Genomic DNA, 14,049 nt, shown 5'->3' with positions numbered 1-14,049 from the left:
GGGGGCTACCCAAATAATATCACTATATGCGGATGATACATTACTCTATGTTCGAGAACCCGAAAAAAACATTGTCCCCATCATGACAGATATCAACGAGTTTGCAGAATACTCGGGATACACGGTCAATAGCTCCAAATCAGAAGTATTACCGCTCGCCCCCTCCAAAAAATGCCCAGCCCACATGTGTGGCCTTAAATGGGCTGAACAACACATCAGGTACCTTGGGGTGCTGGTATCTTGTAATAAACAAACCTTATATATTGATAACTATGACCAGGTGCTGCACACGCTTAACATCAAATTACAGGTCTGGAGACGTCTCCCAATTTCACTACACGGTAGAATTGCCATTCTTAAAATGATTGTACTTCCGAAACTATTATACCTATTTGTAAATATCCCTATATGGCCGGGGAGGGAGTTCTTCTCTAGACTTCGCTCTATGGCGGTGTCCTTTCTGTGGAACGGGAAGACGGTGAGAATCAGCTGGGAGAAAATGACAGAGCCGTATGAGAAGGGGGGAATAGCTGCACCAGACTTTGAGCTCTACTACACTGTGTCACAAGCACAATTTGCAAAGTACTGGTACGATGAATGTGACAACTCCCCTCATACGCAAATAGAAGAATGCACCACCGGGCCCACGAACATTAGGTCAGTGATTTTTGATACTGGGCACAAAGACTCTTGCGAATTCGACCCTGTGAGCTGTACGGTGAAGGCCTGGGGAGCAATACACAAAAGACTGAAAATAGAGACCCTGTATAACCCAGATGCACCCCTGTGGAAATACCCTGGCCTCGCCCCCACGTTTGATACCGACATACAGGAAACTTGGGACCCGGGCATGGAGATGAAAATAGGTGACATGTACATAGAGGGGATGTTTGCGACCTTTGCGAAGTTCACTAGAGGCGTGGGAGGTGGGCAGCTCAAGACATTGCAGTACTACCGTATAAGATCTGCATATCAAAGGCGCTGGCCGTCATTCCCAGACGAACCCCCTGCTCACCCGTGCTTGCGGCTGGCCACTAAACAGCGCGGGCTGGGAATTTCCAAACTCTACAGGGAAATACAGACGCACTCCGTCGTGGTAAACCAGGTGAGGGAGAAATGGGAAGCCGACATGAAAATGCCAATACCTGAAGAAAAGTGGGCAAGATATTGTGCGCTTACAAAAAGAGTCTCCCTTAATGCCGGGCTTCGGCAAATACATTTTAAAATTCTAAACAGGCTGCACTATACCCCTGCTAGGATAGCTACATTCACGCCCGACGACCCAGGCAAGTGTCCCAAGTGTGGGTCCCTAGCAGCGGGATCCTACCATATGTACTGGGAGTGTCCAGCCGTGGCGCGGTTTTGGGAGGGGGTTGCGAATATGCTAAATGAAATTACACAGATCCCCCCGTACTTGACCCCACAAAAATACTTGTTCGGTAATATTGGTAAATGTTCCGAAAAACTCAGAAGGCTATTTAATGTGTCATGTGTCATAGCTAAGTGATGCATATTGAAGGAGTGGAAAAGCACGTCTGCCCCCACAATGGAGACCTTCCTACGGGAGTTAACTTATATAAATGAATGCGAGGAGCAATATGTACTGACCCAACCGAGCATGAGCAGACCAAAAGACATCTGGGGCCCATTCAGGGCGTACCTCTGCGATATGCTTTCAGACACTGAAACAAATATTTGAATGACAACTGTTAATCATTTAACGAAGATATTGCTATGTATGTGACTGTATATTGTGTTCACTGTGTACCAATGCAACTGTTGAAACCGTTAATAAAAACATGTTTAAAAAAAGAAAAAGGTGTTTCTAAATTGTACTTCGAATCTTCCTCTTGCGCGAGACTCCCTCTTATTGCTTATATTTTCCACTTATTCCCAGTACTAGTCAAGATAGAACTATCTCAGCCGGTCAAGAGCGATTGGCCCTGATGGTCTACATAATAGTATGCTCAAAGATCACCCCCATAAATGGACATCCATTCTCCTCGAACTTTTCCAGCACATCTTCAATGTTGGTGAAATTCCCAACTCATGGAGGCGCTCAATCATTCTCCCAATCTTTAAAAAGGGCAATGGGGCTGATCCTGCAGCTTATCGTCCCATCGCCCTTCTCGACTGCCCGGGCAAAATTTTCGCCCGCCTTGTCTTGAAACAATTCAATCTCTGGCTTGATTCGAGTGAATCACGGGATCCGTTTCAAACAGGATTTTTACCTAGTTTAGGTACTGCCATCAAGGTCACCACACTAAATTCCGTCATTCACCATGCTCGCCAACAATACCAAGTATTATACATGGCATTCGTTGACTTTCGCATGGCGTTTGACGCAATCCCCCGTGAGCTAATATACAAAAAACTCATGGACAAAGGCTGTCCCTGGTTCATCCTAAAGTGGATTACTCAATTGCACATGGGCACTTCTATACAGATTAGATTGAATAACGAAGGTCTATTATCGGAACCAATAGAGACTGCTCGTGGCCTTAAACAGGGCTGCCTCTTGGCGTCAGCGATATTTACTTTTTTTTATATCAGATGTAAGGCAGAAATTTGCCTCAATAATCACAGACTCTCCAAAAATCAATGGTATCCAAATCAAGCATTTGTTATATGCAGATGATGTGGTGTTACTTTCGAAGACTGCAAATGGCCTCCGTGCCCTATTGGATGCTGTGGACCGCTATTCTATCAAAAATTGTAGAACTGTGAATATAGCGAAAACCAAGGTAATTCAATTCGGCACTAGGAAGCAACGATGCGTTGATCATCAATGGCCTTTACAATGTACAAGTCTGGAAACCGTACCATCATACATATACCTAGGCACCTTGGTCACAAATAATTTGAATATCAATGCTGATGATCAATGTGTAAAACAAAAGGTTATAACAGCAGTATCGCAGGCCTGTTTAATTAGGACTAAATATTGCAAGTTTTCCTTGGTGCCGATAATTATTTATTATAAGCAAAAGTTTGTTCCAGTAATAACCTATGGAACTCAGGCCTTGTTGAAAAGATCCTATATTTATTGGACCGCTATTGAGGGACGCTACTGGAAACGAGTCTTGCAAATGGAAAATCTGCTCACTCTATAGGAAATGTGTTATGGCAGATGACAAATCGGGTTTAATCAAGATTATTGCGAAATATCTTCTACATTCAATGGATGTGTTTCCTCTGAGTTGGAGGCTTCAAGCGCAGGAAATCATTAGTGAAACAGGGATCTCAATAACATTATTATTAGAGAATCCGAATAGAGCAAAAATACGATTATGGGAGTATGATTGGATACAAACGCGATTGGCGTGTACCCAATATCAGACCTTTATAAACACTCCCTTCAATATGAAACGTTATGGTACAATCGAAAGTTATCTAATGATTTTCCCCAGTTCACGTCTGCGTGATGATTTCCTGCGCTATCGATTGAATCTTTGGCCAACTAATGAACTCCTATACAAACGCAAACTAATATCTGAGCATGAGCGTGCTTGTCGCTTTTGTAAGGTCTCACCATAAACACTGAAACATCTGTGTTCAGACTGTCCGGCATTATTCATGCAAAGAATTAAGTATCTTAAACCTCTATTAATGGATCATGTCATAACCACCAGCGATAGATTGTGGGACTTGTTGTTTCATACTAATAGACACCCATTAAGATATGCTATATCCTGAACTTTCTATATAGCTTGAAAATAATAGATAAAACATTGATCCAGAGCAGATTATGATCACATGTATTTTACTTTTGTAATTAATTTTTTGAATAAGGTTGGATGTTATATCTTTCACTATTATCACTGTGTACTGTCCTTAAAACAATGAATTGTCTTGTCTTGATTTAAGTTGAATTGTTAAGCATACTTTATTTGTTTCATATCTTGTTTTTTTTCCTTCTTAAGAATGTTGTACATTCTCACAATGAATTTTAACAAAATTTGTAACTGCATTTGTTGAAAATTCAAGTTTACTTGATTAAGACAACTTACAATTAAAAAAAAAGAACTATGCGGCGCCGCCTTCTACCCCCTTGCAGAGCTAGGTTCCCCTACTGCTTTTTCACCTTGTATTCTCCTTTACTCGTCCTAATGGCCATATGCAGAGAAAGGGAAAAAAGTATAGGATAGTATCTATTATACCCCCCCCAGAACCCCTTTTGCTCTATCAGACCTCTTACACTATGTTCTACATCACCTCCTTTTAATGTCGCTCGCACTTAAATCTCACGTGTCCGTCTTGATCCGAGACCCTCCGGACCTGGTCTGTCCAGGCAGTGCTGCCCCACACTCAATGGCCGCCCCCAGCGAGCAGTGCTATGGGTTTTGTGAAGTGGGACCCGTACCCTCTCGCCCAGTGCTCGAAGTGTACGAACAAAAGTAGTGGAATTATGTTCCCTACTAGCCTGCACCCACTCGCACAAACCCCATCACCTTGTCCGCTCCCACACACAATACACACACCCAAACACTTGCACCTGCTTTTTAAGGGAACGTTCAGTGCAGTGCACTGAAAGTGCAAGTTTCATCTTCTCCTTACACTTTTATTTGAAAACGAAAGCATTCCGGAACGGTTTCTTTTTAAAATAAAAGTATAGGAGCTGTAAAAGGTAATTTAAAAAAGTAGAGGAGCACCGCTCCCTACCGCTCCCGCTCACTTCGACCACTGCTCTCGCCCTACTGCGTGCGCACGTTTAAGCGTACCAGTTGCCGTAGGCGAGCAGCTCTCTTGAAGGGGCGCACCGTGCATCTCTGCTGTGGCCGGGAACGTCTTGTGCCAAAAAGGAACAAAAGGACAAATCACGTCTAAGGGGTCACCACTTGAAAGTGAGCATCCCCCAAAAAGGCAGTTAAAGCTCCACAATGAGAGTAAATGATGGACACACCCCAAAATGGGATTGAGACCAGGACTAAGTGCGGGTGAAGTTAAAAGGTAAAAGTTTATCCAAACCAATATAGGGTAAGCAGAGAACTCTGCAAACTCCGAGAGCGTTCTGCCAAACATCAGCAAACATTCATTTTTTGTTACAAATCCATGTCACCTATGACGTGGGAGCTATGGGATACATGAATCGATGTGATTGGGCAGTGGGGATGAGGCACATATACATCCATCGGGGTGAAGCTCCGGGATTGGCGAGGCTCCTTGAGGGTTTATCGTGATGCTTGCAGGTCAGCTGAAATCATCAGAGTGGAGCTCTGGCCAGATTGATGGTTGATTGATACATCTTGGACTATGCTAGCATTTGCCCTTGTGGCCACACATACTCGTGCAGTGTTCATTATAATACATAATGCCCTGTAAATCCTACAAGTTGTTAATCTAACATCACAAGAGAGATAGCACATAACTCTGGGTGTTCTTGTCTCATCATCATAAAACATTATACAATAAAGGGGCTGCTTCAGGAATTCAGGTACTCTATCAGGGGGGCACATGTCTGGGATGCCTGCTTTGTTAGATCTAGTGGGGGACATATTTATAGTATGTTAGTACAAGAGTAAATATACTGCCACCATGGTCATTCGGGTTGGGGTGAGCTTGGATACTATCTGGCCAGCGGGCACATAGCTGGTACATCAAAAGGCAGTGGGATGAGGGGCTTATTACCTATATTTATTTTAACTACGGTCTCAGGGTATAAAACGTGTTTTATGGTGTTGTTGTGGGTCTGGGGACCTAGGGGAGGGCTGATACTTGGTGCAGGCTTAGCAGAGGGGTGAGAGGTTGCAGTTACAGCATCACATTATCAATAGAATAAGGATCTTTAGTTGTCGGCCCGAGCTGAGGCGGGAGGGAGTTGGGGGCTGAGTGTGCGGCGCTGCAGGAGAAGGGAGAGAGAGCCCTGATGTTCTAGCTCATCTACTTTACAGGATTACATGCACATCATTTAAAAATGCGAGGTAGTATTAAGCCAGCGTGGCTACAGGTACATCGAGCAATACGCGAGTTTATGAACATTGTATATGTTACATGTTTCGTTTATCATGTGTACCTTGTTTCAAAATAAATTCTATCAACAACAGTCTTGTTTACATCGCATCATTCACAGGGCTAAGGATCACATCCGCGCCGAGCCAGTGGGGGAAGATAGGTGGGGGTCTGTGTATGCAGCGATACCTGAGAGAGGTGAGCGGAGAAACGGCCCTGTAGTATGTTGGGCCGTGCATTTGCTACGGTGTGTGGGGTACACATAGAGCTGTCATCTCAAATGAGGTAGAAATAGGTTAGTGTGTGCATTGGTACAGCATAAAGTCTGCAACGTTCTGCTTATAATATGACGTGCATAATTCAATACTCAGAGATTAAATTAATGCTGCAAAGGACACTATTATACAGTGGACACTCATTACATTAAAACCATACATATTTCAACCCTTAATTAACTACATTTTAGAATCACATATGCTAGGAAAATCATTAAGTATATATTAAGATCATACATTGCCCTGTGTATTGTGTGATAACAGTAACCCTTGATTAGTAGTGAAAGGCTATGACTTACACGTCGTGGTTTCATGTACGATCTGGGATGGGTGAGGGCCATCCCTATTTCAATATGTGCAATAATTTTTATGGACACAAAGTGATTTTATCGTTCCTTCAGATGGCTTAGCTGCATGGGTGAAACAGGGTGGCTCACGGGCTTAGCATACAGGTCTGGCACTTCAAGCGGGGAACAGGTTTGGGGGTTATCCACGGCATATGTCATGTATGTGGGGTCTGCGAGGGGACAGGACAAGTTTAATGGAGGTAGCTTGTTTTTCCAAACCCCATCTTCAGCCCGGTCATCTGCAGGTCAATTATGGACTGCGGAAGGTGAAAGATACAGTGTTTGTAATGTAGCTTGTTCGTGCCTAGTCTCCCGTGAGAACAGGCCTGCAACAGAGCTGCCAAGGGGAGGAGGGCGAGGGAAGCGCCGGCTCACTGTGCGCTGTCTGGAGGGGAGAACTGCAGCCCTGCAGATTGCTTGTGCTAGTGAGGCCTAAATTATCATGTTCAAAATGGAGTGAGTGTGTTAGAAATGGAGTCTAGTACCATCCTAACAGATGAGCGAACATTGCAGCCATATGTGTAGGTCAGCAGCCATCCTGCATCCCTGGCCACACGTGCATGGGTGGCTGCTGGACGAGTCATAGTCTGAGCGCCTTAAGAGAATTGAGGGGAGGGGGACCATGAAAACCTTCCCTCCCATGCAGTTCTAATATGCAACTGTACATGCAAGCAATTCGAGTTTTGTATACCAGCTTTTTACTCTAAACCTTAGCATTGAAGTATGGCTTGGAACACTATTCCTTTTTTTACATTAACATCCGTAATGTGTTTTAACATTCTTACCAGCAAAGCTAAAATGCAGCCTACTGTGTACGCGGCTTCATCTCAAATAACTGCATCATGGTCCTTAGACAACCGCTTACTAACAATCATGCAACATTCGGACGTAACAGCATGTAACGCTGAGGGTATTAGGCGTTCCCATGACAACGCGCATACCAAAGCTTCACGAACTGCAGCTACAGGAACGCGAAGCATAGCGGTTAGCTGTATGAGGTTCTTAACGCTTTTCAAGGTAAACGATCTGACCATATCCATTGATTTATATTCTACACTCCCTACGATCTCAAGTCCCTAATTACATGTTTCACATTACGCAGAGCTTATACATGCTTGATTACGCCGAGACGAAACGACGGCTGTGAGCGGCCATTAGCGCAACATTCTACATGGCTTTTCGTGCCGGGGCATGATTCCAGATAACATTCAGGTATGCACTACATTCACTCGATTTTAAGCAGATTGATGACTAGATTAAGCATCACCTAGGCGATTTAATTCTTCTTTTGACTATTATATACACGATCAACAGAACTTGTATCTGTGTATTTTACATTGGAAACTGCATTAGGACTTGGTACGCACAACAAAGTTACATTGAGGATTTCTGAATGAGAATCATGTCAGTTCTCAAGTTGTGAATACTTTGGAGTAGAATCATAACGTATAAATTGTTCATCCAATTACAGGTACTTTGCACTTTCAATGTACCTCACAGAATTTGAAAAGTATTTTGAGTTTTTCTCGTTGTTGATACATTTGTGATAAGCATATCAGTAATAGCTAAACTAGTGTTTGTATTTTCTTTCGTACTGTAGAATTCGCCCTGATGAAGGACCAAGATTGTAGGTCTGAAATGCATTGGAAATTGTTTGGCATTCTGCCTCCTCAACCAAAATGAACTTTTGAAATTTAAAAACAATCCACAAGCAAAATTGCAAAGAAACTCTGCCTATTTCTTTTAGATGGGGGTCAAACTATTACCTTCTATTTTGAGCATTATATGAACAAATTAAACATGTCTCAACAGTCTTTTCTACATCACTGGCGACCCAAGGTCTGATGAAAGGTTTTCATAAGACACATTTTGCTGTTTTGGTTCTTTTTCCAGTGTAGTGTACACTGGGTCACTTGGGCTCACCATTAAACACAAAGAAAGTTGCAAGTTAACACACAAGACTGTAAGTAAAATTGCGGTGCCCGCCCGTATCTATCATTTCAGTCATTATGCCTCAACCTCATCCGAACCATGTCCTTCTGCAAAATGCAGAACCGTCCCTACCCATAATAATAAGAAACATTATCTGAAAGGTCCATTCTATTTGAAACTCTTTCAAACTTATTTTTTTACCACATTTTGCAAAACACTACAACTCCCATAATCCTTACCTTTCCTATCCTACTGACATGACTGAGATGAGGAAGAATAAAACTGGACAATGAGGATTACCCATGGAAGCCCATGGGTCATTAATCCCTATGTACAAACCCCATTGTGTCGCATTAACAAGGCCAGGCAAGATCAGGCACTCCATCCCAATCATCTTCACCTGCAACAAATTCACTCTCCCCACCTGGATAAAAGGCAGAGCTCAGTAGCACACACTGAGCAAGGCAAAGAACTTGGCAGTGCATATGAGGGAGAAGCCTATTGCAGACTGCAGATGAATCGAGGAAGCCAGACGGAAAGTCATGGAATGAAATCAAGAAGGGAGATGCCCTTTGGCTGTTTGACAAATAATCGCTTGTCTGTGGAAAACTCGGAACCATCACCTGTGAGGCGGAGAAGTGAGGCCAGAGAATCCTGTAATGTGTGTCTGAAATACCAGGAGCCCTCCTGCCTGACTAGTCGAGTCAGGGGAGAAGTGCAGCCACTGCGGTATCACCATTGGTTCCAAGAGCAAAGTCGCGAGCCGAACGTTGTACACAGCTGGGTGAGTTGAAGGCAACTGTGTGAAACCGGGCTGCATATGAACAAAGGTTACGAGAGGCAACAAAGTTTCCTATAAAGTTGAAGTAAAAGGCATTTGATGAAAGACGCAAATGGAAAAGGAATGCTGATAATTGTTTTTTTTTTACTTTGAGAAGTGAACGCACGATACTAAGTAGCAAAAAGAATGCTTGAAGCTGTTTAGAAGTCTCGCGCCCGAACCAGGGAAGCCTAGAAAGTGAACACCGGCAGATCTGAGCCCAGAGGAGGGGGATTTGAATCATAAAACAAGTGGCTTGTGCCCGAATGAGAGAAGCCAGGAGAAAAGTGAGTATTGGATGGGTGATTGAACTATCAAAGCAAGTACATTAAGTAGCAGAGTGGTCCGGCACCACGTGGGTGCCAAATCGAAAGGTCTCTGCCTAAATGTATCCCTGCTAACAGAACTTATGAATTGTGAATATTATTTATGAGGAAGAGAATAGAAGTGCTACTGCAACGGGTCAAGCTAAATCCTGTGCACCATCAAAAGTCTTCGGTTTGTAGTGAACTGTGAAATAAACAGGAGTCTGAGCCTGACTGAGGGAGAGTCAAAGTGAAAGTTGAAAGTAGTGTGAATTGAGAACAGAGCCATACACATGCCCGTGACTGACGGAGAGAGTCCTATGGTAAAGTGAAAAAGGAGTGTGAGCCCGGTTGAGGGAGTCTCAAAGTGGAGTGAAGGACTTTCGTAGCTTGAAAGGTAAACTCCTGAGGAAAGGAACCTTGATCCCTTTTTGTTGAACTTTTGCATTGAAAGGGAAAAGTCGTCCTTGATTGAGTAAGACATTAGGTTACGGAAAGCTGCTATATGAACTGGAACCGTGCCCTGGTGCTTAGCCGAACTGGAGTGTGTTCCAAGCCCAAGTTTTCCGCCTTGTCCCGTGGTGAAAACTTGGGGAAGGGAAACTAACTATCCAGTCATCCTGACATATTGGTTTATGATACACTTTTGGTATCTACATCATTTTCCACACTGTTCGGTATATTTAGAAGTAAGGATTGGCAATAGGTTTATTAGTATAAGCCCTCTTATTTTGACAGACTTGACTGGGACTTCATTATTATTATTTGATGGTCGTAGCAAGCTGTTACGCTCACCTGGTCTCCGCGGGGGCTTTGGGGCATGGTTGGAGCCCTCCCTGGTCCTGGCTCCTGTGGATCAGCTCTCTCCCCCAGCAACTGCGTTACAGAGGACCCAGGATACCGGTTCTGCTCCTGAGAGAAGATGAGGGACGGTGAAAATGGCATGGTGACGTCGGGATTCCCCTCAACACTTTTATGCAAAAAGGTTGTGAGCAAGAGTTTGCCCATGCAGGCTCACCTATTTTGATTGAAAGATGAGCTCTCCGTCCTGCTTTCTTCCAGCAGGGGCGCTGTAGATGGACCTAGTTGCGTCACTGGTCCTTGGCGTGAAGGTCTAGACCGGCTGCGACCATTCCGTCTTGAAGGTAAGTTTTGTAACTATGATTATTGTTCGTATTGATTGTGTTAATCTTCCTCCATGATTATTGTCCGAAACCCTATATTGTCCTTTGTCTCTCCCTTAGGTATGAAGATGACCCAGGAATGTGTGATGACAAAGTCTACTCCGGAGGAGCTACCAGAGGCAAGTGGCCTCTACCAGAAGCTTGCAGCTTAGAGTATGAAAGTCAATGCAAGTGCTAACCTTGTGTTCCCTTTCCCTTTGCAGGTGCAGCTGATCAGTGCTTGATGGGTGGTTTCCGAGTTCCTACAGGACGCCGGAGATGAAGATCCTCGAGGATGGTGCGTCAGAAGAAGATCCCGTGTTGATGGAAGTTTGGGACTGGTAGGGATGCCGGGCGGTACCCGCAAGGGGCTGCAGATCCAGGAAAGATATGCGCGTGGCTGCAGAAGGGGAAGCAATAGCAGTGCTTCCAGCGATGGTGCGGTTGACCCAGGTAAGATGCGCGCGTAGTTGCTGAAGTGAAGCAATGGCAGTGCTTTCAGCGATGGTGCGGCTGACTCAGGTAAGATGCGCGTGTAGCTGCAGAAGTGAAGCGTTGGTGTGGCTGCCCTCAAGGTAAGATGCTGGAGGGTTCCAGAGACTGAGGATGCACGTGCTGAAACAGGTAAGGTCTTCTGAACGGCGCTAAGCGTTACGCTGCTCTAGCAGACTAACGCGAAGCACCAGCATGCGGGTGGTGCCAGTTTATATAGCCTGGCCTCAGCCAATCCGTTCAGGCCCCACCCTGAGGCCCCACCTTGCCACTCCTCCTGCCATCTGCTTGTGCCTTCCATGCATGCTAGGGCCCTGCCCAGATGCACGTGCCTTCAACAGTCTGTGTGCAAAGCACACTTTATAATGAGCTTGGTGCCAAAGGCGCAAAGACTGGGTCCATTGGGACCCTGCAGGATGTGAAGTGACTGTCCAATGACCAGTGGCCATGACAGCACTCCCCCTCAAGAACCCTCTCAGGATTGTCCTAACCTCAGGTCCCAGTTTGGTGGGGTTGTTCCGGTGAAATAGTTTGATAAGTCGTGGAGCATGGACAAATTCGGCTGGTTCCCAAGTATGATCCTGGGGCCCGTAGCCCTCCCAATCAATGAGATAATAAAGTTTTGAGTGTTCCTTCATCGGAATCCAGGATGCTTTTTACCTCATACTCAAGTTCCCCTGCGATAACCTCCAGTTCAGGTGGTGTTGAAATTCGTGTGTCTGGTTTCACTGGCTTTAGAAGAGAAACATGAAAAACTGGGTGAATTCGCATGTTGGTTGGTAAATCCAATTTCATGGCCACAGCGTTTATGATGGCCTTAATCGGATATGGTCCCAGGTATCATGGCCGAAAGGCACAGAGTCCTTTTAATGGAATGTGTTTGGATGCCAACCACACTTCATCCCCGACGTGATATTGTGGAGCCTCTCTCCTATGTCGGTTCAAGTTTTCGGTGGCTTCTTTAAGGGATTGAGCGATTATCCCATGCAATGATGTAACAGCCGGCATCTCCAACTCATCAAGGGGATCAAAAGAGGATGTTCTTGGGTGTCGACCATTCATTGTATAAAATGGGCTCTGCCCGGTGCTGGTGTGAATAGAGTTGCAAATTCGCTGAGCCAGAGAATGTTTTTTCAGGACTCTCCTGTTTGTTGCAACATAAATCTCAGGTATTGTTCCAGCGTCTGGTTCGTCCTTTCTGTTTGACCATCGGTTTGAGGGTGATGACTCGTGGAAAGACAGAGGTCAATTTGGGCTATCTTACAACATCTTTTCCAAAAGGCCGAAACAAACTGAGTTCCTCGGTCAGAAACCAGTACAGATGGCAAACCATGTAGTCGAACGATTTGTTCCAGAAATACTGTGGCCAGAGTAGCAGCGGTGGGAAGTCCTTTCAGTGGGATAAAATGTGCCATCTTGGAGAATAGGTCTACCACTACTAATATCATATTAAACCCATCACAGGGTGGCATGTCGGTAATGAATTCCAGTGACAAAGTATGCCATGGTGTCGGTGGTACTCCTAATGGTCTCAATAGCCCTGCAGGGTTTAGTTTTTGAGCTTTGTTTTGTGCACAGACACCGCAAGTGGTAACAAACTGGGTCACATCCTTCCTTCAAGATCGCCACCAATAATTGGCATGGATTTTGGCTCTAGTCTTGGCAATTCCAGGGTGTCCTTCCACCAATGACTCGTGATAGTTCGCTATTATTTTGGTACATGTTCCCTTGTCTTGAACATATAGTGTTCCCTGGAAGTATGGCAGATTATTTTTGATAGAATATTGATCCCCCTTACTCAACCATTCCTTTGGGCAGTCGGTTCCATCTGACTTTGGGGATCGATTTTTAAGTCTTCCCAGCAGGTAGTTATAGCGGTCTGGTGTTGAATCTGTTCTTCGGAGATAATGCAATGGGGTCGACTGGATTGAAGGCGTCCTGGTCCTCTCCCATTCTCGATGGGGCGTCTGCCTTTCTGTTATTCACTCCTGGTCGATAGGTTATTATAAAATCGTACTCAGCAAAGAATAAAGCCCAGCGGAGTTGACGTGAGGACTGAGCTTTAGCTGTTTTTAAATATTGTAGATTACAGTGATCAGTAATAACAGTGACTGTGTGTTTGGCCCCTAATAGGTAGTGTCTCCAGGTCTTGAAGGCTCCTTTGATTGCCAAGAGTTCTTTGTCAGTAATTGCATAGTTCTTTTCGGGTGCTGAAAATTTGCAAGACCAAAATGCTATGGGATGGAGTTGTCCCGTCTCAGGGTCCTTTTGCGATAGCACGGCTCCCATGGCAATGCTGGAGGCGTCCGTTTCAACCACTTAGGGTAGATCCGGTCGAGGATGTCGAAGTACAGGCTCCGAGGTGAAGGCTTGTTTCAATTCCTGAAAAGCGCTCTCTGCTTCGGCAGACCATAAGAATTTCTTATTCTTATTTAGAAGTGATGTGATCGGATGGACGATCTGAGAGAATTGTGGTATAAACCGTCTGTAAAAATTAGCAAATCCCAACACGCTTTGTACCCCTTTGGTAGAGGTCGGGGAAGGCCATTTGAGGATAGCCTTAACCTTGCCTGTGTCCATTCGAACACCCTGTGGAGTAAGCATAAATCCCAAAAATGTGACCTCCGTGATGTGGAAGGAGCATTTTTCCAGTTTGGCAAACAATCGGTGCCGACAGAGCTTTTCCAGCACAGCTCTTACATGGCCCACATGATCTTCCTTAGGCTGCGAATAGATAAGGATATCGTTGATGTAAACAAGAACACA

At 44.7% G+C, this 14,049-nt stretch overlaps 1 long non-coding RNA gene across 2 annotated transcripts in view; it reads left to right on the top strand.

Moving 5' to 3' along the window:
- Window positions 1-7,510: 7,510 nt before the first annotated feature.
- LOC138529513 (uncharacterized) overlaps window positions 7,511-14,049 on the top strand; it is a 376,286-nt gene continuing 369,747 nt past the window's right edge. For both annotated transcript variants that reach the window (XR_011284842.1, XR_011284841.1), the window contains exons 1-2: window positions 7,511-7,588; window positions 7,674-7,783. This is a non-coding gene — a long non-coding RNA (uncharacterized lncRNA). The remainder of the gene's footprint in view (window positions 7,589-7,673; window positions 7,784-14,049) is intronic.

This window comes from Ambystoma mexicanum (assembly GCF_040938575.1).
Source record: "Ambystoma mexicanum isolate Mex_15411 chromosome 12 unlocalized genomic scaffold, UKY_AmexF1_1 Mex_chr12_unloc.1, whole genome shotgun sequence".
Taxonomy (NCBI): domain Eukaryota; kingdom Metazoa; phylum Chordata; class Amphibia; order Caudata; family Ambystomatidae; genus Ambystoma; species Ambystoma mexicanum.
The sequence above is the reverse complement of the archived record's forward strand: the minus strand, read 5'-3'. Positions and strand labels throughout refer to the sequence as shown.